This window comes from Cylas formicarius, unplaced genomic scaffold (assembly GCF_029955315.1).
Source record: "Cylas formicarius isolate icCylForm1 unplaced genomic scaffold, icCylForm1.1 PGA_scaffold_8__14_contigs__length_24414737, whole genome shotgun sequence".
In the NCBI taxonomy this organism is placed as follows: domain Eukaryota; kingdom Metazoa; phylum Arthropoda; class Insecta; order Coleoptera; family Brentidae; genus Cylas; species Cylas formicarius.
This window is the reverse complement of record NW_026844361.1, coordinates 18,540,865-18,568,199: the sequence shown is the minus strand read 5'-3', so window position 1 is coordinate 18,568,199 and position 27,335 is coordinate 18,540,865.

Sequence of the window (27,335 nt, the reverse complement as noted above, 5' to 3'; positions counted from 1 at the left end):
TGTGGTTTTAGCTTCAAATAACTCGGAATTCTGTCTATCCCACATTAAATACCGAACTCAAAATTTATTAAACAGTAAAATACATAGGAGAACCTAGCAACAAAATCATCCATCTAAATTTGGTCTTAAGTTTGCCTTTAAAACTGAAAACTTTTAAAAAACAATAAAACTTTATCACGAAAAACTCAAAAGTTCGGAGTCGACAAATTAAAATGTGGATCATGTCCTAAAATTTATATGGGGTAAACAGGTAGGACATTTAAGAAACGCGTCAACGAACATAAAAGAGCGTATAAAAATAAAAATTTGGCTTCTAACTATGAAATTCATTTAAATTCAGAAATACACAAGTTTGTGAATGAAACAAGAAGCAAAAAGTATGTTGGAAGCTATGGAGATTATTAAATTGAGACATTCAAATCTCTTATTTAATGACTAATTGGATTTAAATGCGTCTCAGTGTTAAATTTACACCGGTTATTAGCAACCTATTACTACCTGATTGTATATATAGATATCGGAATATCGTCATATTTTTTATTTGATAAAAGTAAGGTATTGTCCAAATAGCTGTCATGAAGTCATGAATTTAATTGTGTTAAATGGATTTTCAGCGAGTAAAAGTCAACTCAGTTCAATCGTGTTTTTGTATTATACCCAAATATCTAATTTTTTCACCTACGATGGATGCAATGTGTGACCTTTAACTTTTTCTTATTTTAAGTGTCCCAAATAATATTGTGTTGAATTGTAAAAGTGATCAATATTCTGGCAAAACATAATTCCCCACTCTCAACTTTTTTTACTGCAGTTCGTCGTCTAAATTTGAGGATAACTGATTAACAATACCTAAATATAGAAACCCCTTTTTTTAATCGCTCTTATATGATTGAAATCTCTCTTAAAATATCAATTAATTGATTATTTTAAGGTTGTTTTATTCACATATATTTTTTTTATTTAGGTTAAGTGCTCTTGCCGCGTAAATAGAGCAAAACTCGCCTTGCGCAACGATCTCTGATACACCGGCGTTTATTTGTCGTATATATTTTGAGACGTTTGAGACGTTTGAAACGTTATTGCAGGGTGTTGAAAAGTTTCGCCTAAAAAGCATAATTTTTTATTTTTAAATCCTCGAAACGACTAACTAATAAATAGCTAAATAAAGTAGTTTTGTAAATATTTCAACAACAAAAATCGCTTTTCGCATCAAAACGTACCGTTGCACGGCGGCGCGTTCATGGTTCGTCACCGAACACCATGTGAACCCCCAAAAATCGACCACATGTGACCGCGTCCGTCAAAAAACCGTATCATTGTTACACGAAAATTGTTCGCATTATAGTAAACACCAATTTACTACAATAAAAACCAACAGTTTAATGTGACAACTTAAATGGTGTTGAATTCATTGCCCGATATGTCGAAAGGGTGTTCCGTTGGGCCGCCAGTGGCGCCGGTATCCGGTATCCGTATATAGCGCCAAAAATAAGTGCGGAAACTATTTTTTACAGATTTTAGAGTTTGCAATTATTACATACAAGAAGTTTTAGCTGCAAGAAACATGCAAGGAATTTGTTATCAAGGGCAAATTGTGCCACTCGTGACACAGTTCTAGTGTTACGTGTCCCAGAAAATCTTATGTTCATTAGGAAATTTTTATACTTTCCTCCGTCCGAAGTGGCTCGGAGCCGTGGGAAACGAAACTGATGTGGTAAAGTGACGCTTCCCGTAAGCTAGATCGGTGTGTAATTAGGTATTTTACAGACGGGAAAAGAAAAACATTTTTTTGGAATTTTAAGGGAGGTGTCAAATGATAGTTGAATAGATAACTTTTTTTGAAAAAAAAAATGCGACATCGCCAATGGACGTGTTCTATTTTGAAGAATGCAGAAAGGTCATCAAGAAAACATTCAAAAACAAAACTTTACTGCAGGAATGAAATGCTTTTAAAATTATGATAAGTTGCACACGTTCAGTATTAAAAATAAAAAATATTTTTTTTTTATAGTATTGTAGTTATTGATGAAGCAATTAATTAATGCCGGCTGCCCTTTTTATATTCAAATATTTTTTCAGATTTTTTGAAGCTGTATAGATTGAAATACAAGGAAATATAAAAATAGTTCTGATTAAAACGCCCTCTACGTCTCTATATAGTATAGTACACACACATTTTGGATATTACACAGTTATTGTCTATAAATTAAAGCAGATGTGTTCAAATGCAGGTTACTCAATGACGTAATAGATACATGCAGAATTTTTAACAAATGCAAAATTTTTGAACCTTTCTATGTAACATTTAATGCAGCTTTAAGAACTAGAATCTATTATAAATTTTATGCATATTTGAAGTTAATTTTAAGTTAATTTCTCGAACCCAACTGCCAAGAAGATCGAACGTTTTTAAACGACTTATTTGGATCGATTAGTTGAAATTTTCCGTAAACGAAATGTTCAACAGACGCAAATCGCACGTTTGGGTTACAGAAAGCCCCATTTGTTTGTAAAATTATTAAAAATGGGGGTTGTATATGATTTTGGCACATCCAAATAAAATATTTAAGGTTAAGTAATTGTTTTCATAATAGCCATATTTTCTAAAAAATAATGTTAATCTTAAAAATAGGTCAAGAGAGCTGTAACGCATGTTACATAGTAATTTTTGATAGATATAATATACGAGGATCCTAATTAAAGGAAACGGATGCAATAATCCAAATATTTTCATAGTCTATAATAATGTATTTTAAAGCTAAGCATCTAGTGCCATTAAAAAAAAATAATTTCTGACGAATTTCTGACTCATTTCCTCTTCGCTCTTATACCCATCGTGTTACCAAGAGTGACACATTTGTATGTGGACATAACCTACAAAAATCAACTGTTTTTTCGTACGTCCGCTTATAAGTCTTTTTAAAATTCTCTAGGCGTTTCGGCCGTTAATCAAAATTGTATCGCTCGTCGTCGAGTCGCACCGCGTTTCTTTGCAGCAATCTCACTGAACGATCTGATGAAAACGAACACGTTCGTCTTAAAGAAATCGTCCGCGAGTTAACACTTAATTTACACCGTCATACGTGGCAAGGATCTTATCTCATTCGACCAAATTTTTTTCTTGAAATCGGACGCTCGAAACCGCGACCGTGCGCCACTGGCGCGCGAAGTTAAAAATTATTCTAATGGTGAGCGAGCCCCGTGAGCAAGAATAAAAGACCATTTTGTCCACCGTTGTTTTATAAGCGGATGTCGGACGACGACGACAGTTGGCGGAAAACGTTGTCTTGTTAAAATCAACATTTTTTATAATGGCTTGTAGATCGATATGCCGATATCGAGAAGCCGTCATTAAAAAGTTTCAGGTACTTAAAATTTCACCAAATTTTGTGATATAAAAACAAACAAGCAAAATATTACCAATATTAAAACATTCAATACAATATACCGTCCCAGTAAGGACAAACTTCTTCTTCAAGTGTCATGTCATTATTAAACGTTGATGACTGCCATGTTGACGATGAACCTTTATATCTTTCTTGGTCTTGTGCTACTTGCAGTAACTCATCTGCCTTAAGGGCTGTTCATTGTCTCAGATTTCTTAGCCACGAAAGCCTGTTACTCCCAAGAAAATCATATCGAGGTCCTCTAATTATATGGTCTAGGTATTCTAATTTTGTATCGCTTGATAATATCAGAAGTAGTTTGTCTTGTCCTATTTTTCAAAGAACTTCTTCATTTCTGGTTCTTGTGGTCCAGCATAGTTTAAGCATTCTCCTGTATGTCAAAATTTCAAATGCTTCGATCTAATTGAGCATTTCTTTATTACACGTCCATGTTTCGCATCCATTTATAAAAATCTACCATATGTAACATTTAACAAATTTTTCTATTGTTTTGATGTCGATGTTTGAAACAGCGACCTGAACTTTTGAAATACATTCCTTGCTTCTTGGGTTTGGTTAACATCTGCTTTACTTACAATCATATATTTAGTTTTATTTATGTTAACAGATAGCGCCCAGTTTTTACAAGCTTCATTGACTCTGTCTACGAGATTTTCAGCTATAATTACGGAATCCTGGGCATATCGTATATTATTAACTATTTTTACTTCAATTACACTTCTTTTTTTCACCACTTAAGGATTCTCTGAATATATTTTCAGAAAAAACGTTGAAGAGGGTGGAGGAGAGTATGCAACCTCGCCTTATGCTATGCTCGATTCACTGCCGTTCACGGTAGTGGTAGCTGTTTCGTTCCAGTACAGATGCGAGATCACCCTAATGTCTTTGTCATCTAGTTGGATGTTCTGTAAGGTTGATATCAGTTTATTATGCTGAATGCGGTCGAAGGCCTTTTTAAAAGCAATGAAGCACAAGTGTACAGGCAAATGAATGATCCTAAAGATTGGATTTTTTTTTTTTAATATAACAGACAAGAGAAAATGCCGGAAATTATTTTGAGTTTTGAAACGGTCACCAAGGGTCGTAATTGTTATCTACAAATGTCTCTAGTATTAACCATTTTCTAATAATAAACATAGAGTTAGAGTGAGGACCGTTTTAAAGTTGAGAAAAATTCATTTTTTTTTGTTTAATACCCTTTGCTGTGGCTCTCTGTGGAAAATAGAAATAAGTCATTTATTTGGTATGCATGCCCATATTTTTTCTGACAAACGCATTACAAAATAAAATTAACTAGGTTCATAATAACTAATGCTACAGCTGAACCTCGACTTGATCCAGTCTCGAACGCCATCTCTTCCGGTCTCTCGCAAGGACCATCCAGTTTGCTGCAATTCGCAGCTTCTTCCAAGACCTCGTTTCTCCGCCTTCGCCTTGGTACCAAAGTTATTTTTGTGAGCACGCTTTTATCGTGACGTGGTACATATAAACTTGATTTTGATGATCCTCGATATTAGTTATAGAGCGCAAAGTTATATCTACGTTTCCAAATTTTTCTCAGAACCTTTGTCTTGAAGGTCGGTAGTAACGTCTCATCCGCTCCTTGCTAGGGTCCAGGTTTCCGAGTCATACATTAAACTGATATAATTATGGTCTTGTAGATTTTGATCGTCGGACTTTCTCGACTCGATTTTGACACCCCATAGATTGGCCAACATTATATAACTTTTTATTCCTTTTGCTAAGGTTATTCCTCGATGTTATATTCCCCAATTCTAATGTTTTTCTCCTCATTTATTCTTATTCGCACTGATCATATACTTTGCGGCCTTCTCAAAATTGATGAAAGTATCTATTGCTTTTCTTAGGGTTCTAGAGTTCAGTTCTATGTAATCGGCAACACACACTGTGGCCTCAATGGATCTGAGATTTTATTTTGTATTTTGACGTTATACCAATACCAACATTGTCATCTTTGTCAATTCATTAACTTGCTCACTGGGATTTTTAAGCATTCGTTCGACTGACGAGCTACTTTATGCCTTCTAAGCGATATTGCTCCAGAATCTGAAAAAGAGGTTTATGATAAAATTGATAACTTTAAAAAAGCATCACCAGGTGGCGTTCTCTGACGTAATAGTAAAAAAAATATATTCATCCTTCAAGTTAGGAACTTGTTAAGCGAGCAGTAAATTTTTTGATCCCGCTGAGATTATACAAACCTTGGGACAAACAATTTTAGACACAGAAACAGGCATCAATTTCCAAAAATGTCTCTATGCAAATGAACGTCATTTTGGAAATCCGTGTAATTAGATTTTACCTTACATTACTTGTAAATTGTTAGTGATTTTGCACAAAACATCTGACTGGTTGAGAAGTCGTCCTTTACGTTCATATTCTATTAAAAATTCAGGGCGTTTATGCGTTTTTTATGTCTTACTTCTTAATGTTAATGGTAAATAAATCATTGCGTATTTATTAAGTAATTAGGGCCTAACTTTACGAAGTGTGATAAAATCGTTTGTGCGCACATCACTGAATTAGAAATTCGATGCTCTTTCCAAAAGTTGAAAAATCCAATATGGCGACCATAAGACAAATGAAAGTTAAGGCGGGTTGCCGGACAACAAAAGACGATTGAGAAGCAAATCCGGGACATATTGTACCTATAGGTCATCTCAATTTTCTTTATCGTTATTTCAATTAATAAGTTATAATATAAATAATACTATTGCGAAAGAGAGGTATAAAATTTTTGTTATTTACTCTGGGATAACGTCGTTTATGAAAGAAAAAATTGACAAGAATTGTTTTTATCAAATTATTGATTGATTGATTTGATTTGACACACAAATAAACTTAGTTTTAAAAAATTAATGCTAATAAAAAATGTTTGTCCAAACTAACCAAAACTGAACACATCAGGACCTATGTTTAATAGTATATTATGCAACAAGTGAGATAAACGGCATTTTAGTCACGAGTTTAGTTGGCACGAGCGGAGCATGTGCTTAATAAACGAGTGACTTAAAAAGTTTACCAAAGGTATGGCATACTATACTTTTATTAAACTTTCTGACTGAAGTTTCAGTCAAACTCTGAAGAAGCCAACAGAATGATTGGCGAAACGTCAGCAATTTCGACTGAGCAAAAACCGACGCAGGAGGAATCCAGAAGTTTTGTAAAAAGCGTTACAGTAGCCTGTGGAAGTTTCTTTGAAAAATTAATTTGGGTATTTTACAGAAGGAAGCAGAAGCATATATATTTTTGTTTTTTTTTTTTTTGGAAAACGAATGTCCAGCTGAGCTTCCCAGACTCCCATTGACGAGAAAAAAATATCCCGAATCAAAAATATCAAACTCAAATGATGCTTCATTGTACTCACAACAATTGACAACTTTTATTATATTGTTGATATAGTGATACTCCAGTCAAATCGACCTTGAATAAGTAAATTATCAACAAAATTGTAGTCCCTATCAAAAATTAGAAAAACAATTGCATCAAAGAAGAAATAGTTTTCTTTTATTAAAAACATGTCCTCTACTATTCTTTTGTTTTCTATTTGATTACTTAGTTAACTTAATTTATTGATATATATCGTTTGAAAGGCAATTCTACTTACAAAAAAACCGGAGTTAAATGTTTATTTCCACCCAAAAATCTTCTTCGACTATGCCTGTAGTACAAATTTCAAAGACTATATGGACTCAATAAAATGGTGTAAGCCGTCTTCCAAGTTCTTGAAAATGTTAAATAAGTTTCAAAATAACCTCCCTCAACCCGACATAGTTTAAAATTTATGTTGGTTTCATTACGGCAACATTGTTAATTTGAGAAGAACAAGAACAAAAGGAAACGACGATCACATTATCATTTTTAAAACATTTTTGACATTTTAGAGTATTTAGTGCCAATTATCGCCTCAAAAAGTTTAACGTTGCAAATAACTCATATACCCCATCATATACAAACTGCCTGTACCCACGAAAATTTAGCAACGAGACGCTCAGTATACTACGACCGACGCATGTCCACATCAAGTATCATTTTGCGTTCGTGCGTCTTTTACTTATTATATTTATTTCATGTTGCGTCGGAATAACAAACACATCATTAAATCCACTTCTTAAACAACCGCAAAGGTACAGGAAATTGGTAAAATAAAAACCTACACGCCACCCAATTAGAGTATAAAGAGAGAAATCATAACAATTTTATAAATTCAAGGTGAAAAAGGAGAGCGACATCGTCGGGCCGTGACGGCTAAGCACCGTCCAGATCTTATCGGGTGTCTTCTAGCTCGTCTGAATTTCAATTCGAGCGATTATTCGAGAAACGCGAGAACTAACGAGAATTAATCACTTAAATACAGCTGTGCGTTTTTGTAAATTTGTAAATCTTTTTGGGTGTTACATATATGTTCAGAGACCTTGTAATTTAGCACTACGAAAATTACATATGTATGATCTCTTACCTAGGATGAGTAGCAATTGAGGCTTGAAGATAAAGAGTTGCGCATTTCATTCGGTAGACTGCAAAGAGAAAAAAGCTTCAAGTGTAAACAAGGTGACGCAAGGCCAGGGCTCATGGAATATGCTGCTAAACGCATATCATTTTTGCTTTCATATTTATGACAGAAACAGGCTTTGTACCAGTTTGTTTTCTTGGCGCTGTTAATCACGTTGTTCACTTCACTTGTGCTATTGTTCACATGTTAAGAAGTTGTTTTAGATACGCAAATGAAATGATTTTTTTACGTAGATGCATGGCTTAACAACTGTCAGGAAAACTTTCTTCGTTGGTTCGAAAATCAGCTGTTGAAGAACTTGAGTGAGCGAATTGTCATTGTTATCGAGAATGTTCCTTACTGTTATTAACTGAGATTCAGTCCGAATAAAAAGTGGAGTATCCAACCACAACATTCAAATCTGAACCCGAAACAGTAGTAGCACAGCAAGTATCTCCCATACCAACATTTTACACATTTTATGCCCAACTGCGTAACTATCTCTCTTTTAGAATTAAACAAACACAAGAAGTATGTGGTAGGTTACTTGACAAAACAATATGGACATAAATATGGTTCTTCCATATCACTGTACTTTTAATCTGATTGAGCTTATTTGGTGAATTACATAAAACTGTTATAACCGAATATTGGCGGTCGTACTCAAGATGCTTGTTTTAAATTGTGTTAAGACAGTCTTACCCCTGAAATGTGGAAAGATTTCATTACGCATAGAGAAGGAATAATTGACGAGTGATATAACAGAGAACAAGTATTGGACAGGCAAGCGATTCTTCAACTCACTATTATTGTTGTCGCAGATCAATGATTTTAGTGACTTTAGTGAGTTATAATAAAAAATGAAAATATTCTCGATGTATTTAAATATCCGTAATATTGAAATAAATTAGGAGTACTGCATTACAATAGAGAAATGAGCAAATTGAGTTGTTTACATATATATATATATATATATATATATATATATATATATATATATATATATATATATATATATATATATATATATATATATATATATATATATATATATATATATATATATATATATATATATATATATATATATGTATATATATATTTTCTAGTTTATGAGTTCTTGGATCCTTTTGATTTTATATATCCTTAAGAAATGGTTCTTGGGTTTTTTTTGGTCCTTTTTTAGTGAAATTAAAATAAGTTTCCGTTACTTGTGAAACATTAAATGTCTGAAGAAGGTCTTGAAGGCCGAAACGTCACAAAAAATAAAATGTTTCACAAGTAACGGAAACTTATTTTAATTTCACTAAAAAAGGACCAAAAAAAACCCAAGAACCATTTCTTAAGAATATATATATATATATATATATATATATATATATATATATATATATATATATATATATATATATATATATATATATATATATATATATATATATATATATATATATATATATATCAGACTTTGAAGAGTAACAAATGTTTACATGTTTAAAATAGCAACTATGTTTATTCAAGGAAAATATGGAAATTACGACCGTGCTTGACGACACGATATTTAACAATGGAAAAAATATTTTCTTAAATTTTCCAAAATTTTAAAGACATAAATAAATAATAATAATGCCAAGAAAATTTTTGCAACTGGACAAAATTGTTTTCCATTTCCTCTTAAGGAAACACGAAATTACTTAATAACATTTATATTCCTCGTCACAAAAATGTATAAAAGTAATATAATACCAAACAACAATATTTTTTTAAAATAATTAAATAATAACGCCAACTCTAGATGATTTTAAAGATTGCTTAGATAATCAAAACGTGGGCCTGAATATTTTTTATTTTATGCAGAATTATAAATATATATTAATAAATGATATCAAATTTCCATCTGAGCTTCCAGGAGACTACATGACGATACATTTTTTGCAAATTAAATGAATTTAATTGGAATGAATGAATAATGAATATATTATTGATATTGTTATTAGTGTTATTATTATTATTATGCTTATTATTATACTTATTATTATACAATTAATATTTATATTCTATTAATAATTATTAATTATTATACAATTAATATTTACGAGGCTTTCCTATATGCCCATTCCACTTTTTGAGAATGTTTATGGTTCTTCTTCTTCTTCGCTTCGCAAGTGGTTTTATCATACTGATTAAAAAGTCTTTTTTTCATTCCTGATCAGTATTTAAAGGTTTTGTTTTATTTATTTTTTTCGGAAAAGACGTTTTTCGTTAACTCTTCTGTATATATAAGTTTCAGGCAGTGCATTTGCTCTCGATCATCCAATTAGCATCCGTTGCTCGTCGACGAGACAAATTGCGATCGAATTTAAATAGAAAACCCCAAAAATAATGGCGACGTATCTTAAATCGGGCGCGATAAGAGGCGACGAGACTCGCTTTTACGTTAAAATGTCTGTGCGTGTGTGTGTGTGTGTGTGTGTGTTTGTGTATGCGTGAAGATTTTTGACCCGGTCGCGAAGAAAAAAGACTTCCCGTCATGCCTTCGACGGGGTAATATACGACGGTCGGCTGAGTTATTCGCGAAATGGAGTGAAACTGGTAGCTGGAAAGGTGTGAGACTTTAACAGTTCAGGTGTGGACATGTTAAGCTTAACCAAAGGTGCCGACTGCGGGGCCCCAGCTACCGGTAATCTCGCTCGGCCGGAGTCTTTTGCATTCCCTTTTTTTCTGTTCTGAAAGGATTCGGATCAAAAGAGGGGATTTAGAACCTGACACGGTAAACCAACAAGTCGAAATATGGAAAGCACGCTAAGAACACGTTCTTTTTCTATTTATCTGCAGATACTTTAAGTATTGGCAGAACAAAATATTAAGCAAGATACAAAATATTTTTGGTCGTTTATTCACAACAAAAAATAGCAGAAACCTTAGTACGTTAGTAGTGTCTTTGAATCATCTGACACCCCTTCACTAATAAAACCAAATTTTAAAATCATGCCTCGATCTTTGTAAGCCCCTCTTTTTGCTATACAATAAATCCATCTTATCCTGGACTTTGGAAAATCGCCAAGTCGTGCCCGTTTTGAATTCCGGTGATAAATTGCTACAGTTGCAAATTGAAAATGATCTCTAACTGAGCATTTCGGACTTTGTAAAGGACCTGGGTATTACATTGGATTCGGTGCCCCTTTTTGAGATGCACGTAGAAAACGTTGTTCAAAAAGCTCTAAAGGGTCTTGGATTTATTTTACGGTTTTTTTTTTATAATAAAACATCTTTAATAATACTTTTTTGCAGTCTTGTCAGACCCGCGTTGGGAAAAAATATACTTTAACTCAATATCCCTACATTTCACGAAACAGGCAAATGTTCGCTGTATCAGGGTAGAGAACGCGTTTCCGGATCTTGACTTATTTGCTCTAAGCTGTGTTTTCCTGCTGCATCTGTCTGCAGGAAAGATTTGTTTATAAATAATTATAAATACAAAAATAAACTTCGCACTTGTAAATCCATTTCTCCTCTGTCTTTTTTGATACTTACTTGATCGAGAGCAAAAAATTTCCGATACTTATACCATATATATCTTCTTTCTCATATGTTGAAGCCCTGATACAGGCATTTCTTAACCTGAAGTTAGTCGACGATAATTAGTAAGAGCGACATTGACCGAACTCGCCTGCGTCTTGCCTGAATCGATAGGTGATCAAGAGAAGAAATGTGAGACTTATTACAACCCTGGTCTTTTCTATTTTTCAATAGGCATGTGAGACCTGGGCAGTTAAGAAATCTGATTAACCGAGCGGAAATCAAACCATACAACGTCTTTCGATTAGAGCTAGAATTTTAGAAATTGTACTGCTTACTATGTAATGTAATAATGTTCATTTAATAACAATTAACTTATAAGTAAAATAACGAAAGTAAAACCAACGGAATTTATTTCGATTTACATTCAGAGGGGATGCTGTCCCTATCAAGCTCTAGTAAATTAAAATTTTCTTGACAAAATTGTTTCTTTTTTAAAGCTTTTGTATTTTTATTACTGGTGACGACTGTGGGCTTATACAGGCAGAATTGACATAATAATTCAATCAATTGCAATATTGTATATGAAAAAAAAATACATTTTTTTATAAGAAGGATATTTGTAGTTCTTTTTCAAAAACTTAATAAAATTTTCGAACTAAAATAAAATGTATGTATTGAAAGGGTTTAAACTTATCTCAAAATGTCAAACCCAAAACTCAAACGTTAATCTTGTGTAGTTATAACAAAACTTTTAAATTCTGGAAAAAATTTGGGAGTTTTTAAATATTTTCAGGTGAATCTGACACATTGTATATTAAAATATAATCAGTGCAGAGTTACCGTCTCGCAAACTTGGAAAGAGTAAGCTGCAAGAGTTGAAGTTCATAATTCGGTGTTTAATCGCTTACGGTATTTAAAAAATTGGTAAAATCAATACCATAAGTGAATAGACCTTAAAGTGTTATAAAGGCTTAACCAGAAACGTTAATATCTACTTCTAATTATAAAGCTTGAAGATAGCTACGGCTCGACAGATATATCCATAAGATTTGTCATTTATAGTATCATTTATATATATTTATAGTAATTAAAAAATAGGCACAGAGATGCAGGCGTCAACTTCAATTTTACCTGAAGTGCTAGATTGGGCTTAATAGGGGCGTTATGATTTCCTCTAACTGAACTAATGTAGTCCTTCTTCGGTACCTCACAGGGTAACCAGAATTATCACCTATTGAACATTTATGGGATATGATGCGTAGGCATAGTCAGCGTTCACATTTTATACTTGCTGTATAATGTTTATTTATCCTGGAAGTACCGCCTATAAATATCGATCATCTGATTAGCTTTTAAAAACAAAACTTGTTTAAAGTAGAATAAACAAATGTACTACAGAGATTTAAAGATGCACATGAAAATGTGACAACGTGTCATCATATATGCTCTGAAACGTGAACTAACAACCTAAACTTCTCATAAAAAGAAATAATTGCGAATGTTCCGGCCTGGCGCGATGTTTGTTAGGCCGAGGTTCAATTATTCTAAATCTTGTGACATTTTGAGACGAATTATCGTAGCGACAGTTGGTTAGTTATTTTCTCGCCATTTCAGACCGATTGTTCCCGTTGACGGGCGTATAGGAATAATACCGCCGCTCAAAAAAGGAACAAAAATATGTAAAAACGCAAACGAAGACGCACCTTCTTCGAGCATTTTTTTTTTGCGTCTTTTGGTATTCCTCCCAGGGTCGTTATTCCGCGAAAACGGCAGTATCACACTTTTAAAACCACGACGGTATTGTGGATCGATTGGAGACGTGGAGGGGACGTAAGAACAAATCAAGATGCTAACACTTAAATGCTAATGGCTAATCTTGATATGTAACTATCTTAATAAAGGGTTAAAATTAATTTAACTTTAATTCAATTTTTTAATTTGATTTCACATAGTATTTTGTATTTTCACGTAGTAAGATTTAATTTTAGTGTAAATATAAATAGGTAGATGGATATGCATAGATATAAACAGTAAATTTAGTATAACATTTTCCACAAAAGATTTACTATTTTTATAAAGGAAGGGGAGGCAAGGTGAATAGCCTACAGACTCTATCAAGCCACATAGTCCCCCCGCGTGTGTTACGCAGAAACGGCATCGAACAATAGCATTTTGGAACTGCTATCAGACATAGCTCCTAACGCAACTACGTCGAATCTCGAATCTCGAATCTCTGCGAAGTACCCTACTAACGTGGGAGAGTGGATACAAAATAAGACCAACCTGCTGGGGAAAGGATAGTCTTAGTTTAGAGACGATTTCAAATGCAATGAAGCTCAGCCAAATCGGTGGCTACGATTACCAGGACTAGCCTATATGAAGGCATTAATGTCCGACGAACAAACGCACAACTGACACCTTGTTATACATCAGTAGCGCAGACCTAAAAAACCCTAATATGGTTGTTCACCTTTCACTGCAACTTCAAATACAATATATTGAAAATCGGCCTTTCGGACAATGATGAGTAAATTATGTGCATGGAGGATGAGCAAACGACAAGGATTAGGGGTTGACAACCTGGAACTTGACAATCTGTAGGAATACAGCTTCGCACAATATCCTAAACCTAAGCCTAAACCTCAATTTTTATCAGTGAACTTTCACTGAGTTAGAGTAAGAGCTAACAAAAGTTTAGAATTGACTCTCGACGGTGTTTCAAGCTGGTAGCTTAATAGGGTGAGTAGAGAAATTATGAATGCGATCATTTGAGTAATTGAAATTGGTAGTCGCCCTCGGACAAGTGCGATCGATTCGAACGACGCCGAATTCACTTGTTTACCGCACCCGAAACAAAATACCGTACAAAACCCTCTCACAGTTTAGCTTAAATTGTTTCCGTTCCGTCTATATATACGATAAAGACATTCGTGCCCCGCAGAGTCGGAGGGTTAATATTTCAAATCCATACAGACTCACCCCAGGAGTAAATGTATTGTAACATCGGTAATGGCACTTACATATGCTGCGTTGCAGTATCCACTTCCAAAGCGGGGTCGTGCGGGATATGGTTGGACGACGCGGGGCGGCGGGGAGAAGGGTTGTTTCTCTTAATTCGGTTTTCGTATATTTGTTCTGATAATGGACCTTGCCGATCGGATTTACCCGATTTAATCTGTTCGGCCTTGGATCGGTAAAGAGGGGGTGGACAATCATGTTTCATTGATTTATTTTGTGTAAAAATTAATAGGTGTCTTTGAGGTTCGTTGGCGAGCCCGATACATTTCCGCCACAGCTCACAGTGCTCCACGGCATAGGGAAAATGGCACAAAAATTATAGTTTTGTCAAAAGTTTAATTAAGTCTAATATGACTACATATCTGTCCTAGTAAATTAAGTTTAAACTCGACCCATTACTTACTTCATTAAAAAAATACACATTTCCATATTATAAAGGAAAGAACCATTTTTGTAGGTTCAAAGTAGATTTCATCTGACGTGAAATATAAAATTAGATATGGTTAATTTTTGCAGGTTCATAAAAAACATTTTATATGTAAATTTTTCAAAGAAACTTCCACAGGCTACTGTAATACTTTTTACAAAACTTCTGGATTCCTCCTGCGTCGGTTTTTGCTGAGTCCAACTTGCTGACGTTTCGCCAATCATCCTGTTGGCTTCTTCATAGTTTCACTGAAACTGGCTCGCATTTTACTCTATATCTGCTTTTATATTGTTTGAGGGGGGCGGAGCTAAATGAGGGGCATATTCCTATATTGGTGACAGATAGAGACCTGAGCCGCGATTAACAACCTAACAATCTTAACCGCTACTCAGGTCTCTATCTGTCATCAATATGGGAATCAGTTTACGCCCCTCATTTAGCTCCGCCACCCTCAAACAATATATAAACAGGTACAGAGTAAAATACGAGCCAGTTTCAGTCAAGCTCTGAAGAAGCCAACAGGATGATTGGCGAAACGACAGCAAGTTCGACTCAGCAAACCGATGCAGGAGGAATCCAGTAAAAACATTTTATATGTATTTTTTCAATATATAAAATATATAAAATACCTTAAATATAAAATATGTCGTTTTTATTACTTCCGGATTGATACAATAAAAATCTCAAGTTTAAATAAGTAAAAATTCAGTAATATAAACACAACAAACAAAACAAAAATTAATAACAACGATTAATATAACAAAACCTATCTCTAATTTATGTTAACGTTACCAATATATCTATCTTAATAGGTTAGGTTAATTTTATGATCATCAGTTTGGGAATCTGAAGATTCTGCGATTTTAATGTAAGCTAGAATGACAACATGCAAACCATGGCTCTCGTGTAAGTAAAATTTAAAATGTGGCCACATGAATTTTAAAACCTTTAAAATAATATTAATATTCTGTATTAAATTTTCATTGATTTTCGTAATTTGCGAGCTAAGTTCTGCGTCAGCAAAAAATCGTCTGCCAATGTTGACCAAAACCTCATTTTGGCATGTCAACCAAAATGTCCACCTTAGATTTGAATTCCAGCTGATTGGGATTTAGGAAAGAAACTGCGAGAGTACGAACAAATTATAAATATCGAGCTCCAGTAAGGTCCAATCATTTTGTTATTCAAAATCCCTATTCAATCATTTACTTTTTTGTATGTTGTGTATGATTGTTTCTCATCCATCGGGGGTTATTTGTATTCCAATACCTACAATTGGTTTATTTAACGTACCATTTAAACAAAACATTTCACTAATCAGGCGATGAACAAATGAATTTAAGTTGCCCATTCCCATCATAGTTTCACAAACATGTAGTCTGCGGTACGGATCGTCAACCGACGCAAAACTGTTCGTTGGCTAACATCATTATTTGGGGATTATCTTCAACTTCTCATAAAATGTTTAACCTTGTTGGTTTTTAGCAATGTTTCTATAAATTCTCTCTCGATTAAACTCAGCGTGGATCTTGTAATGTATCTTTCTGGATGTTTTATAATTAATTACATACTTCTACTTGAGTTGTCGGTTTGCCTTTGTATCCAATAAACATATGGATAGAAATTCATTTAGATGTTCGATATTCATTTTCTTTACTTACAGAAATGTATATGTAACAATTTTAGAACTTGATTGGTACTAGCAAGTAATTAAGTACAACAATTATGCGTAAAATTTGACGCAGAATGACGAAAATGCAATTAAAAAATGGCGTTCCTTTTAAAAAAGGAAACTTGTTGCCGATATCTAATTTTTGACCCCCCCCCCCTGCGTATTTTGTGTTTATTGCAAAAAATGCGAACAAAAAGCATTGTAATCATTTTCCTTGAAATCCAATACGTTATTTTTAAATGAATTTGTTCCATATGTTAGCAGTTCACTGTATAAGTGCATTCTATGCCGTCTTCCTATACCAGGACAATGAAAAATGATCTAAAATCTGCCTCTCAAAATGTTTTTTGCTTTTTTTTATATATATGTATACATACCGAAACTTTAGCACAGATCACTTATTTGCAAACCAGGAGACAGGTAATAATCGGTCAACGGGTCAGGTAACCCACACCTTGCGGTATCCCTGGGAGGCAGCTCTACAAGATCCGATGAGGATAACGGCTAAGATTGATGGGTAGAAAGAAGTGCCCACGGCCGGGGCGTCGGTGACAGCCGAAGAATAGACCCCTGGGGTACGGCAACGGGGGGTTCGTTACTACTACTATTCCGTTCGGTTATAATAACCTTTTTTTTTCTTGGGCAATTTATGAAAATAACCGTTTTTTCCATTTCTGAGACGGTGGTTGGTATATGTAGCTGCCTAATTGTCATTCAGCTGTCAAACTTGCAAATTCATAAAACATATCCTTAGGTTGTTTTTCTACACTGTTCAGAGTAGCGAATACCAAATAGCGGTTTTGAATTTTAAGACTTCATGTGGATAGTACTCTTGTGGAAATATTAAATATAATCTGAGGAGTTTGTGTCATATGTTTATACTTGATAGAATTTCTATTGATCTAGCAGCTAATCATGCACGGTATATAATCCTTAAGTAGAAGAAGTAATTTTTTGGATGAATTTTATTTTATCTTTTAACATTTTTCTCATCCAGAAGAAAATACTCGTATAATAAAAAGCAAGGATATTCATGCTCTATGATTGAAAATGATTTTAGGATACTTCTAAAGGGGTTTGGAATATGGAATAAATGCTCAGAGGTTGCTGACTTGCAGATTCGTTTATATCTCTATAAGATTTTTTTTTATCGAACATTTTTAAGTATAAAAATTGTTTGTATTGTGCTGCATGCATTAGTTGCTATTATGCAGGGTATCTTCCTTAATTTAAAAAGAAGACCCTGGATATTATTTAAGAGGGATTATTGAATTGTATTAACGATATCTGTACTGATTATAATCTAGAAACACATTATGTAGAGTTTACTCAATGTTTAAACAAAATGATTTCGTTTATCTTTATTTTGTGTTTCTTGTGTCGCGTGTCCTTTCATTGATTATTACGTTCGAAATTTATTTTTTTTTGCTAACTTTTAACGAAATGCTTTCCGAATGTTTTGGTTAATTACACAGGCCTACAAAATTAAACTTTTTTTTATGCTTATATTAAAGGAAAAGAAATATTTCTAAAATATTTTTTTTATTCTGTAAAAAATTGGAATCCTAGTTAAAAAAAAGTGAAAAAAAACTTTACTCAGAATTTTTGAGTGAAATCTTCGTCTTTTTGCTAGAAAGCTGCTTTGTCAGGACATTCGGCTGTGTGTTTTTAAAGGCATAACCCGTTTTAACATCCAGCAGTAGTCCGCCATCATCGTTATGTTCTATCTGCCTTGGTATCGCCGTGCCCTTTCCTTAATGTCCTGGTGAAACCTCTCTCCCCATTCTTCGCTAACTGCTTAAAGATTTTCAGAAAAATAGCTCATCTGTGAAAACAGGAAACGCACTTTCAAACTCATATTACAACCTGGACGATGAAAGTGTTGTAACATTTTCGAACAAAACTTTCCTAGTTTTCGTCCTTAGAGTTCACAAGAAACTTATCAATTACTTCTTTAAATAAAACCCAGGCGTTTTTCTAGACATTCTTTTATCTTGCTACCACAAATGCTTTACCAAGCCAAGTTTTATATGAAGAGGAGGCAGTAAAACTTTTTTGGGGTTAATACATTTTTGCTACCAGGTGTAATTCCTGTTCTAGAAGGCCATTTTATTGAGGAGCTGGTCGAATGGTAGAGTCTATTTGGGATACACAATTTCCTATATTTTCTGTTAAACCCTTGAACATTACACTATCAAAAATAGCAATCACCACTGTGATTCGTAGGCTCTCGCCGTACCATAAAAAGAAGCTTAAACATGTTTTCCTATCTTTTTACCAGTTTCTTAATGCTTCAACGCAAACGAAACAAACAGTTTGAGGAGTCCAGGTCTCGACTTGGTCGCCAATTTTTACACCAACTTAAGCGTAGTATACATTTTTTACAAAAGAAATTATAGTTTGCCTTTGCTTTACTACGGTCACTCTACCACAGATAAAACAAAGGTTATTTGGATTGTTAACACAATGTCGTCTTTCCATATTTGTACATTCTAGAACACTGAAAATACGAAACAACAAAGACAACAGCCGTGAACACCGTACGACGACCAATAAAACCAATCAACCAAACTTCGCATAAGCAGGTTACAAAGCCGAATTGACGCTTCTGCGCCGAGTTTGCAGAAAAATCTAATATTAGTCAGTATTGCCAAATGACATTTAATTTCATAAAAATCAATTCATTTGACAATCATGACTAACATGGAACAAACATATTCATATCATAGGTTTGCATATTAATAAGATCATCAAGAAGGTTTTGTTCAACACTTAATTACAAGTTTAGACTACAATAGTGAAAGTTTTTTCTCTCTTAACTTTCGGATATCGAAATTGTCGTTTCGCCAAATTAAGCGCTTCCAACGTCACGTAGAGTCCGACTAAAATTCGTCGCAGCGACGGAGCTGCTGCACCTTTCGCCACGCCGGTGTAGGCGCGTATCTGAATCACCACACGGCGACGTTGCTATTTTTGGCCGCGCAAACGAGCAATTCGAGGCAATTTCGGAAGCGATAAAAAACGGTAAAACAACTTCTCCAATTCCTCCACGTCGATCCCGGTAAAAGGTCTCTCAGGTGCGCCCCCACTCTCCGGGACCCGGCGACACCTTAAAACAAAACTCGATCGTACAATAATTACCGTTTATCGTCTGGATGAGGATTTATGACCCGCCAAGATACGCCGCCATATGTGACGCGATGGTGTAAGACGCCCCCACGCCGTCGAATCCATCGAGGCGCGACTCTGCACCAATTATAAGCAATAAATTATGATCGTGCAAGTATTGGTAATTTTCGGTCGCTATGCATGGGAGTTGTAAATAGTATTGCGTTTCAGGTATGGGAGTCTTTTTTGAATTTCGCTTTTATTGCATGTTGTAATTAGAACAGAACAGGTACAATGTAAAGATCAATGCTGCGAATTTCACTTAGAGATAGGACACATAATAGAGAAATACGGCGTAGAGCACGGGTTACAGATGCAGTAAACAAAATAACTTCTTTAAAATTAAGATTGTAGAAGATAGGGAACAGCAGCTAAATTTGCGGAAGGCCTATGTTCAGCAGTGGACGTTACTTAATTTGATTGATAATGATTTTATAGGCTATTTCAGAAAAGTGAAGAGTAATGAAATGGGAAATTCCGTCAAGTTTCGCACAACCCAGGCGTTAGCGATAGTCGTAGGTAAACTTGACGAGACGTGCATTGATAAAAAGGATTTCTTTTTTTTTCAAATTTCCTTATATCAATTGGTTTAAGGTTACAACATTTTAAACAAAAGACATTATTCATTTAAAATATAACGCAAATAGTTGCGCTCTTGATGCAAATTCCCTAAGAAATTTTCCTAAAATCGTTTTGCGTTCTTCTGAAATTTAGTTAAAAATTAAAAATAAAATATACTTTCATTTTTAAAAAAATGGAATAGATGGTATTGATATTGATGAAATATTTAAAAGAGCGTTTTGGTTACCTACAAAGTTACAAAGTTACAATACAAACTTGTTTGTTTTAATAAAATATACAAACCAGAATACAAATATTGATGAGGCTAACGTATATATTATAATTTTTATTATAAAAGGTACTTACTTTATTTTCCTTACTTTATCTCCTTATTCAAGTAGGTCAAGAGTTTATGAGTCTTTGTAATCTGATTTTTTGTCTCCAATATTTTGGCATACATGACTGTTTTAAAAAGTTAAGGCAATGTAAGCTAGGTTCTATCAGCTGTTCACTCTCAATCTGAATCTTTTAGTTGAAGACTTAAAACATGAAAATAAAATTTACATAAAAAAACTTACATAAAATTACCAAATGCAGCATGATAATATAACACAACGTCAAAGTGAATTCGGGCTGCTAGATACGAATTACAAATAATAATACAAAATCCCGTTTGGTATACTATATGGTTTCAAATGTTCAATTTTTACGTTTGAACTCTGACTGACATTGGCATAAAAAATATTAATTTTAATATGAGAAAGTGAAATTTTCTTTCAAAAAGCTCAAAAAATGTACACTCTGAGAGACTTTGTTGTGGAGATATAAGCTTTTATTTCTAAACCTTGATAGGTTTTGAATTTACGTGCTTCATAATGAAAGAAAAATCCGGTAAAACCAAAAAAGGAAATATCTGAACAATGGTGGCATTCTTCTTTACCCCAATTTTAAACATGAATTGAAACCATACAAATTCATCGACACTTTACCTGATAAGTTATATCTTGTCTGTAAAACATAATTTAGTTTCTAAATAATATATTCTGATCTAATATTTAATCAAGGTCGCGATCACTCTACGAAACCACACTACAGTTAGTTGTATTTAGATAATTCCAAAATGAATTTTTTCTGTTAGCATTTTTTTTTAGAAATCTGAATTATTGAGACGCCCTGTATGACTTAAAATCAAAATCAAATATCGGTCGTTCGAACAAATGTATTAGCTAACACCTAGACATATATTAAATAGCTAGCTCACTTACTCAAAAAGGTGGCGGTGAAGAAAGTGGTGTTTCTCCATACATCAAATTTGAAACAAGAAACATATTTAGTTCTCCAAAACCTTTAACGTGAATCACAATTTATGGTACCAAAAATGTGGTTCCAAACGGGAGATTATAACGAGCTATTTTTGCATAATGTGTATTAAAGAATAAGGGTACCTAATACCATATACATAATGCCTACATTTTGTTCTGTGAAAATAAATAGCCAATAAATAACAATAAGCAAAACTCCTGACTCGGGTGATACTACCTGCACAGAAATTAATGTCCGATGTTTTTCTATCAATCTGCACCTTTCGCAAATAGTGCGAGTCAAGTTCATATCAGAACTGTGTTCAGGGTTGACGAGAGCTCACTCACTCTTACACTAGTGCTTTTCGATACAAATTCTAAATTCTAAAGAGGGGTCCGTACCTACGTATCCTCATTGGTTGTTTCTTTTCAGATTGTTTGCTTTTTTATTACCATTTTAATATTATTAAAAATTTATTTATTAAGTTTTTTATCAGTGGCATCCATAACGGCTTACGATGTGAATATTCATGGTTCTTCTAAAAATTAAAAATAATTTTGATATTTTTCATTCGCTTTCGTGCGTGATGAAAATTCGTTTTCGATAATTTTTTTTATGTGAAGTCATCAATCAAATGAAGGAAAAACAAAACGGGTTTAAAACGCCCAATTAAAAATATTGCAACACGCGATAGCAGTCAATAAAAATAGGACGCGAGGTGGTGGTATATAGTTCACGGGTGGAGGTAAATTGTACATCGCCTTTTCACAGTCGGACGCCATCATAATCGGGGATGTCACCTAATGGCTCATGCCTATCAGTCTTCGCAATCATTCGATAGAATTTTATTTTTAATAACGACTTGCCATATATTGAAAACAGAAGTTCCCAAACAAATGCCATCAGGTGAGACTGCATTTTTAAACCTTTATATATTTTGTTAGTTACGGCTAGTCCTTCCAAATATTACATTTTGGAATCAGCAATTTGGTGCAAATTGCACGTTGAAGTTGAAACTTAATAATAAACTTAAATATATGCTTTTTGAGATTAAGCAAAAGTATGCTACATTTTTGGATTGTAGCTAAATATGCACTCATCAAAGTTTTATTGAATATGTAGGTCAAAGCAAATAGCCTGCATCATTTTGTGTTGATTGTTGGATTTCTCACTTGAAAAAGAGTTATGCACGAATAAAAATGGAATCGTCATATTGAATGTTATATCTACTAGATACTATGAGATGTTTGGAAATCTATAAAATTTACCCTAAAATAAAATGCGTATTACAGTCTATGATGAAAAATTGACGAGTAAAACTGCACGTTCGAAATGATAAGCTGGCTATAATCAATATCAACTGGCACCTAACCCATTGTCAACCCTTCTGAATGACAGATAGGATACAAGCCACAACCCAAAAGCAATTCCAAACTAAATCACCTACTATTCATGGTTGACTCAAAAATGAATTCAGAAAATCGATCAAAACTGAACAGTCCCATTGCTACCGTGAAAATATTAAGATGTCATTTGGATAGGATAAGTGCGCAACAATGGCAATCAAGAAAGGAAAACTTGAATATCAGCTGAAGAAGAAGAATCTTTCGAAGGCATGAAAGTAGGTCATTTCAACTTAGGTAGCAGTTCAATGAAAAAAACACAAAAAGGATGACTAAACTGTTGAACACCAGACTAACCGGCAAAAACGTCATCGCCGCAATTAATAGTTGGGCGATACTTATTTTCACATATTCCTTTGGAATAGTTAAATGGTACGATACTGATTTGGAAGGCTTCGATAGAACAACTGGCCAGATATTGACAGCAATAATAATGCGAAATTATTAGGATCTACAGACCGTATCATCCAGTCTATAAAAAATGCTGATAAAAACGTCACACCAATCAACTTAGGTATGCCAATAGTAACCGATACAACATCAACACTACATCAGGAAATACAAACTTGTATGAAAAAAGCATTTATGTTAAACAAAAACACTCTAAGACACATTTATCGACAAATCATCATCACTACAGTGGCTTCATAAGAGCTATCTTTATCCTGAAACTGAGGGCTTTATGCTCGCAATACAAGACAAGGTAATTAGAACTAGAAATTATGAAAAACATGTATATTAAAAATCAATAAAATTGATAAATGTAGGAAATGTAGCAATACGGAGAATCAATAGAACATATCATGGGTGGGTGTAGCGCACTAGCAGATAATACTTATTTAGGAAGGCACAATCAACTGACAAAATTCATACATCAGCAACTGGACTTGAAATGGGAACTTTAGTCGAAAGAGATGCGTGCATTTTACAAATATCAACCAAACTCAATTGTCGAAAATAGGTCGCATCTACTATACTGGGATCGTCCGGTACTAACAAATACAACAAGTCAAGGTAGGGAATTGTTACAAAAAATTTCAAGAAAGATCTGGAGAAACTAGATATGCCACATTGTTCGAAAATTGTTGAGGTTAGGTGAAGTAGGATAGGAGGAAGTTCCTTTCTACCAATATCATATGATCAATACCCGCAGAGCAGAGATGAGATGACAAATGCTGAAAGAAGTTGCAAAGTTGTACATATTGTACTAATTGAATTTTAATCCAATAGACTGGGACGAAGGAATATCAACGAACAAAACTGTATTACACCATAGGCCAAATCTCACATTAGTTGATTAAAAGCGCCAAAAACTTACCTGATCGACGCAGCCATCCCTAAAACCATAAAGTAGAATTACTTTTTCAAAGAAACTTTCGCAGGCTACTGCAATACTATTTAAAAATCTTCTGATCTGCGTCGGTTCTTAATAAACGAAACTTGCTGACGTTTCGCCAATTATCCTGATGGCTTCATCAGAGCTTAACTTAAACTGACAACCCACGCAGGAGGAGTGTGAAAGCAGAAATAAATTTTCTTTTTGTTTGTGAATAGGAAAATATATTTTGTATCATTGTACACATATTGGAACAACTATTTGATAAGTATATTTAACGTGAAGTTTATAGTATTTTTGACAGTGACAGAACACTAGGAATTGCTGCAGGTATGGAGAGAATACAGAATTGGTCTTTTCAACGACGATGGACCAAATAATCCCCCAATAGAAATATCTACTCTCTCAGGACCGAACATATTGAGTAGTGAAGTCCCACATGCCGTCAAGGTAATGAAAAATAACAAAGCTCCGGGTCCCGATGATATCTTCTCATACACGTTTCACTTGATTAACGAACAAAAGGTCGAAGAGATCGTGATACTTTTTAATAACATCTATGATTCCGGACACTTCCCAATGGATTGGCTTTGCTCTACGTTTGTTGCGATGCCAAAGGTGAACAGCGCAAGCATCATGTAAGGGTTACCGTCTCATTAGTTTAATGAGCCATTTCCTAAAACTTTTTCTTCGAATACTTCACATAAAGCTCTATCAGTCAGTTCACATTTAAGAGCGGCTTTTGAACTAGAGAAGCCATATTTAGTCTTTAGCCAGACCTGGTCCAAAATTGCCAGGATCAAAGAAAGGATGTCTTTATGTGCTCATTGACTAAGACATACCTTGGAGAAATGCGACTAGGTGGAAAAGATATAAGGTTGATCAATAATCTGTACGTTCGTCAAGGATGCATCCTGTCCCCATGCTGTTCAACCCGTACGTAGAAAAAAACATTCTACGAGTCCATCTCGGATAGTCCTCTTGGTATGAAGATAAACGGAATTCTCATCAACAATATCCGGTACAGAGACGACACCGTGATATTGGCAGACAATGCACAGGATCTTCAAAGTCTGCTAACGCAGGTCAATGAAGAAAGCCAAAGGTTAGGCTGAAAAATTAACATCAGGGTTGCGATCGTTAGCAGGAACCATATTCCTCATACGTGAATACATCGAAGAGATCACACAAGTGAAACAATAGAGGATGGAACCCGGATATAGAATGCTGAAATGCATTCTATATCTGAGCATTCTGCTGAGTATGTTGAGAGTGTCTTGGGTCGATTACGTGAGAAATGAGGATACTCTAAGAAAAGCTGGACATATAATCCGAGGAGAGCGATACCACTTTCAGCGTCTCATTCTCTAGGGAAAGACTGAAGGGGGGAAAAGAAAAAAATTATCGTGGCTAAGAAATATCCGCCAATGGACAGGGATAAGTGACTCTTAAACACTACAGAATGTAGTAGCAGGTCTAGTATACCGAAACATTGTTACTTCGCGGTCCACGAAAACGGACCATAGACGTGAACGTTTTGGTGCCGCTGCCACGTATACGGTCGGATTATTTCAGCAACTCATCGTTTAAAGGCCTTCGACTCATTAATATAGATATTGCGTGCCCGACGATGACAATTCCGTGGGCGAAATTGTAACGACTAAATCGGAAATGGAATTACCCGTTCCGACGTTTAATCAAATTCGAAATGCAAAAACCGGAAAATAAAACAAAACAGTCATTTAAGGGTATGGTATTTATTAGAGAAGACGTCGACGACGCACGCGGGATGCCGCCGTCATCGATTTGTCAGTTGGAACCAATTTGTTTTCGAAAAATTTTAACTTTCCTAAAGCGACACGTAAATGACGTACGGACGTGTGTTTCAGAGAGAGAGAGAGAGAGAGAGAGAGAGAGAGAGTCTAAAAAACTTGATGTATATTTAGAAATTTTAGTTCTGGACTAAAGAGAAAAACAATATTAAGCGTCGTTTTTCAATTTTTGCAGGAGACCCAGCAATTTTAAAATTGGACATATGTGTTGTTTCTGGCCAAAAAGTTAGACACAAGTAACGATGAGTGAGCAGGCGGATTATCGTGATGCAAAATTCATGACTTCACTCTTTATTGACCGTGCGGCCAGCAGTTTCAGAACATATTTTGCTGCTACACGTTTCATGCCCATCTCTTTAGCCTCTTCTCTAATAGTGACTTCTTCAACGCTTTCATCAGGTATGAAGTGCTGGGGCGTCCGGAGCAGGTTCCTTGTCAGCGTCTTCTCGGCCATATTGTAACAGCTTGTATCACTTTAACATTTTTTTTGCTCAAAGTTAATTCATCATATTTCAAGCGTTTTGCGTTTTGGATTCCATTTTTTAGACAAAAATTTTATGCAAATTTTTTTGTTCCATTTTTTTAAGGAGAAAATCTCCAAGCAAACCAAACGCGGCTAACGCTTAGGTTTTACAAAAAAAAAGTAAACGTGAAAACTAGCTGAAACTGTAAACATATGTTAGGGACATGAGTACCAACATAACAAAAAATTATCGAAGATCGAATGCACGTAGCCCCCCCAATTATAAGAGTCACCTTACTCTTAAAAACACACTTCGTAAGCACGCGGGTCTTTCAGGTATTTTGGTCCCCGACACATTAGTCGTAGATTTTAATAGACATCATTAGTTTGGAATCTAATTGCCAAATTTCCGCACAGAAAGTTAATCACAGTAGGAAATTCATACTGATATGGCATATGTATATTCTGGGTGCTCCTTTATATGCAGGTGGTGGAAGGAAGAATTTTATTCTGGGTAGACCGGTGAAAAAACTGATTGCGTTGTTATTTTTTGGAGTTTTGGAGTAATAAGCAGTAGGCAAAGTTAATCACGGGGTCGGTTGTAAAAGCACTATATTTCTGGTCGAAGTATATTTCCAAGGAAAGCGCGAATGAAGCGAGTCATATAATGACTTCTGCTTGGTTGTTAGTTTTTGAAATCTGTTTGTTTTA